Genomic DNA, 6,000 nt, shown 5'->3' on the forward strand with positions numbered 1-6,000 from the left:
GCCTGTTTCCGATTCTGTGTCTCCCTCTCTCTCTGCCCCTCCCCCGTTCATGCTCTGTCTCTCTCTGTCCCAAAAATAAATAAACGTTGAAAAAAAAAAAATTAAAAAAAAAAAAGAAAGATACTGGAATGGAGAAAGGGAGTTTTTGTGTTGGAGCGGGTAGGAACAGGACTAAGAGAACCAAATTCTCATCTTCCATGAGAATCAACAGATCTAAATGGGAGAATCAAGAAAAGCTGTGTAGACATATCTTTTAGAAATATGAAGGAAGTGGGGCACCTGGTGGTTTAGTCAGCTAAGTGTCTGACTCTTGGTTTCGGCTCAGGTCATCATCTCACAATTTCGTGAGTTCGAGCCCCACATGGGGCTCTGTGCTGACAGTGCAGAGTCTGCTTGGGATTCTCTTTCTCTCCCTCTCTCTCTGCCTCTCCCCTGCTCAGGCTGACTCTGTCTCTCTCAAAATAAATAAATAAACTTAAAAAAAGAAATATGAAAGAAGAGGGGTGCCTGGCTGGCTCATTTGGAAGAACATGTGACTCTTGATCTCAAGGTCATGGGTTCAAGCCCCATGTTGGGCAGAAAGATTACTAAAAAATAATAAAATACTAAAAAAAAGAAATATGTAGAAATATACCTGAAGAAAAGAGTTGAAAGTGAGTGGATTGGAGTATTGATTTTCATGATAAGCTTCTTAAAACTATTTGTCTCTTTAAACTATGGGCACATATTACTTTAAGAAGCTTAATTAAAAAAAATTTTTTTAACATTTTAATTATCATTGAGAGATAGACAGAGCATGAGCATGGGAGGGGCAGAGAGAGGGGTAGACACAGAATCCGAAGCAGACTCCAGGCTCTGTACTGATAGTTCAGAGCTGTCAGCACAGAGCCCCATGCAGGGCTTAAACCCACGAACCATGAGATCATGACCTGAGCCGAAGTTGGATGCTTAACTGACTGAGCTACCCAGGTGCCCACTTTTATTCATTTTTCTATTGAGTTTTAATCTTTTTGTAATTCATGGGACCTGTATATGTTATAAAATTTGCCTTTCTGTGCTTGAGATGCAATTTTTATTCCAGTTTGTGACTTGTTTCTTTATTTCCCATGATTATATTTTATTTTCATGAAGTTAAATGTATCAATCTTTTCCTTTAAGTCTTCTGAATTTTGTGTTATAGTAAACGGGTCTTCTTCACTTCTCCCAGGGATTCTTTTGGTACTTTTATGGTTTCCTTCTTTCCATTTAAATCCTTGATCCATTTGCAGGGCATCTGGTTGGCTTAGTCAGTAGAGCGTCTGACTTTGGCTCAGGTCATGATCTCACAGTTCATGAGTTCAAGCCCTGCATCGGGCTCTGTGCTGACAGCTCAGAGCCTGGAACCTGCTTCAGATTCTGTGTCTCCCTCTCTCTCTGTCCCTCTCCTGCTCATATTCTCTCTCTCTCTCTCTCTCTCTCTCTCTCTCTCAAAAATAAAAAACATTAAATCCTTGATCCATTTGATATTTTTTCCAGGTATAAGATAAAGTATGGATTCAACTCTTTTTTCCCCACAGATACTTTGTAGTTGTCCCAAATCTTTTATTGCATGATATCTGTCTTATCTCTATCAATTTGAAATAACACCTTTATTGAATACTAAATGCCTACTTATGTTTGGGTCTATTTGGGAATTTCTCTTCTCTTCTGATTTGTGGAACTAATTAGGCACTAGTACCTAACAGTTTCTGTCTTTTTTTTAAGTATGCTCTGTGCCCAACATGGGTCTTACACTCACGACCCCAAGATCAAGAGTCACATGCTCCACTGACTGAGCCAGCCAGGCGCCCCCCTAACAGTTTTAATTAGTAAGACATGATAATATGTTTATTATTTGGGCAGGAATTTTCAGAAATGTTTTCTTGTTAAATTTTCCATAAGAATTTTAGACATGGCTCATCTAGTTCCAAAACAGAATCTTGTTTGTTTTTTTATTAGGATCTCATTGAATGTCTGATATCTTTAAAAAAAAATTTTTTTAATTGTTATTTATTTTTGACAGAGAGAGAGAGACAGCATGAGTGAGAGAGGGGCAGAGAGAGAGGGAGACACAGAATCTGAAGCAGGCTCCAGGTTCCAAGCTGTCAGCACAGAGCCCAACGTGGGGCTTGAACTCACAGACCGTGAGATCATGACCTGAGCCGAAGTTGGACGCTCAACCGACTGAGCCACGCGGGTGCCCCAGAGTGTCTGATATCTTGATGCAGTCTTGCTAGTGAAGAACATAAATTACATATTTTTAAGTCTTTTTCTTCATCCTTCTGTAGAATTTAAATCTTCTTTTCATATACAGGGCTCCTGGGTGGCTCAGTCGGTTGAGTGTCCGACTTCAGCTCAGGTCATGATCTCGCAGTCTGTGAGTTCGAACCCCGCGTCAGGCTCTGTGCTGACAGCTCAGAACCTGGAGCTTGCTTCGGATTCTGTGTCTCTCTCTCTGCCCCTCTCGCTCATGCTCTGTCTCTCTCTGTCTCTCAATAATAAATAAACATTAAAAAAATAAAAAAAATAAATCTTCTCTTTATATAGATTGTGCATTGTTATTGTAAAATTTATTCCTAGGAATTTTCTTTTTTTTTTCTTGCTTTGTAAATGCTGTTTTCCATTACATCTTCTAAGATATAATCTTCTCCCCTTAAGATGCTGAAATAGCCCTAGGGGAGCAGTCTACCTCAAATAATCTTGAGAATTACTCATCCAGACCAGCAAGTAGTTCTCAACCTTGTTTCTCCTTGCAACATAGTCTACGGTGATTTTGACATATACTAATCAATCCTCAGGTGTTCCTTGTTCTTTAGGGACTCCAGCAGAGTTGAGAGACTGTGGTTCTTCAGCAGCTTATGGAAATATATGTGTACCAGGCACTGTCTTAGGGGCCAGGGACACACCGTGGTGACCAAGATAGCTTGAGTCTGTGCCCTCATGGAAGTTGCACATAATGCTAGCCAAATAGAGCAAACTCATCAGATAATTGAATAATTATAAGGGTAGAAAGTTCTGCTAATGGGCCATGAGAGTAGAGCAGAGGTAGTTCCCAGGTGTTAACATCCGTTAACATCCACACCCGAGGCTTCAATTACCTTTCAAATGCTACCCATTCATACGTTAGGTGTCCAGTTCTGACTCTCCTCTGAGCTTCAGACATGCCATTTGCACTTCCTCATCAGGAAGTAGAGTCTAAGTCTCCTCCCTTTGTATCTGGACAGGCTTACATCTCATTTGTAGCTAGTAAACTACAGTGGACGTGACTGTATATGACATCCAGGGCTAGGCCACACAAGGCAAATGCAGCTTTGCCTTGTTCTCTGGAGCACTAACTCGGAAAGCCTCCAGCTACTGTGTAAACAGTCTGACAGCCCTGAGGCTGCCATGCTGTGAGGAAGCCCAAAGCAGCCCATGCAGAGACCACGTGGACAGTCTCTAAGGCTCCATGAAGAGGGAGAGGCCCAGCCAGCCTCCAGGTGCTGCATGTGGTCCAGCTCTACATCAGAAACCCCTAAGTTAGAAAAGCCTAGGCAAACTCTTTCTGAATTCCTGACCCACATATCTGTGAGAGATGATAAAATCATCACTGTTATTTTAAGCCACTAAATTTGTAAGTGATTTGTTTGTAGCAATAGAAACCAGAATATGGGCCACGTGGCTTTGTATATCTTTTCTTCCTAATTAGAATCCTTCCTGCACCCCTTTTGCCTAGTTACCATCTACATATGCTGCAGATATTTGCTGAAGCTACAATACTTTAGTATGCTCTGTCCCTAAACCTTGAAACTTGGGTTCATAACACCCTCATAACACCATGTACCTTTCTTTAAAGTTTATTTATTTACTTTGTGAGAGAGAGAGAGAGAGCTGGGGAGGGCTAGAGAGAGAGGGAGAGAGGGAGAGAGGGAGAGAGGGAGAGAGGGAGAGGGAGAGGGAGAGAGAGAGAGAGAGAGAGAGAGAGAGAGAGAGAGAATCCCAAGCAGGCTCCACACTGCCAGCATGGAGCCCGATGAGGGGCTCAAACTCATAAACCATGAGATCATGACCTGAGCTGAAATCTATAGTCGGATGTTTAAGCAACTGAGCCACCCTGGCATCCCATCTTGCCTTCCTGTAGTCATCACAGTTGCATTTGGAGTTCTTTGACCAGGGTCTGTCTTTCTGACAAATGTTCAGCTCCACAGGCCAGCATTCAGTCCATACCGTTACACAGTAGGCCAGGCATTGCAAACTTAAATGTCCACAGGAACAGGAAAATAACATAAATGAGAGACATGGGCAGGGTGGGGACTGCAGTGAGATGAAAAGAATGTGCCCATGTATAGAGTGCAGTTGCCACTCTGCAGGCTGTGTGCAGCCAAATCTGCTTCATTTTTAAAGAGATGATATAAAAAAAAGAAAAAGAAAGAAAGAATAAAGAGATGATACAACCCATATTATTATGTATTAGAATGATAGCAACTAATTAAAACTAAAACACAGAAGAAAGAAAAACAACAGCTGAAGATTTAATACTCATTGGTTTTTTTGGGGGGAGGGGAGGCTGTTTTTGTTTTTCCATCAGGTCAGCAAAGAGCAAGCATGGGGCTAGAGATTGGTCAGATAATACACATGACATGACCCTTTCAGGTTTGGTTGGTCCCCAGCCACCTGACCATAGGAGTGTTCTTAATACTCCTTGTTTTTTGAGAATGACTCTGAACTCATTTTGTGTAATCAAGGAATTTTATTTAACTGAGGCATAGGTTAGCTGTGGGGCTGGCTGGGTTCAGGGGTGGGTCATTTAGATTTGTTTTCTCTCTTTGTACCTGGAGACTGTGAGTCAAATTCTCTTCTAAGGGCCTGCAGACTTCTTGACTCTTGCCAAACAATAAAAGAATTATTTACTTTTCTTTAAGATAACATTGGAAATAAGAAATTGTGACCATTAAGTAAATTACATTAAATTCTGTGTGTTCCTGCCTAGAAGATAAATTATAGGTATTTGTAATAAGGAATGGGAACAGGTAAATCTCATAAAAACCCTGTGAGAAGTTAATTTTTATTTAAAAATTATACTTTGTATTATTTATGATCTATCAAAAAATAGAAAAAGAAGGGGTACCTGGGTAGCTCAATTGGTTAAGCACCCAACTCCTGATTTTTGGCTCAGGTTATGATCTCACAGTCATGGGATTGGGCTCCATGCTGATCATGGAGACTGCTTGACAGTCCTCTCCCTATTCTCCTCTCCCCTTCTCTCTCGAAAGAAAGAAAGAAGGAAGGAAGGAAGGAAGGAAGGAAGGAAGGAAGGAAAGAAAGAAAGAAAGAAAGAAAGAAAGAGAAAAAGAAAAAGAGGTATCAATCCATGAAAAAAACATAGAGGAAACTTGGCATATTACTAAGTGAAAGAAGCCAATCTGAAAAGGCTACAGAATGCATGACTCCAACTATATGACATTTCTGGAAGAGGCAAAAACTATAGGGATAGGACAAAGATAAGTGATTGCAAGGGGTAAGAGGAGGAAAAGGGAGGCAGTACCCTAAGAACACGTGACCCTCAGAATGACACGTGATCAGTCACTGGCAAGAGCAGATAGTAGCCTAGGCTGCTCAGTGCGGCACACCTAGAATTTCACAACGCTAAAGAGAGTCCTAGCATTCTTAAGATGGGAAGATGAGACAGCGTATCAAGCTCTCTAACCAATTCTTATGTCCACTGGTTAAGTCAGAAAATTGTTCCTATTTACTAAGAGGGAAACTGAGGTCCAGCTGTATTACGGTCCAAGTTGTGGAATAAAATCCAAAGTCCTGGATTAGGAAAAAAAAATAGCGGGATCTCCCTCTGAATATATGGGAAGAAGGGAAATAAACTGAGACTGGAAGTCATTCGCACCATCACTTAGGTCCCCATGGGTGATAGTAAAATGGGTAAGAACATCCTCTTCTACCTTTACATCTTTGAAGAGATTGTCTGATTGTGCAGGGACCTCAGCTTTG

Source organism: Lynx canadensis, chromosome A3 (assembly GCF_007474595.2).
Source record: "Lynx canadensis isolate LIC74 chromosome A3, mLynCan4.pri.v2, whole genome shotgun sequence".
Classification (NCBI taxonomy): Eukaryota; Metazoa; Chordata; class Mammalia; order Carnivora; family Felidae; genus Lynx; species Lynx canadensis.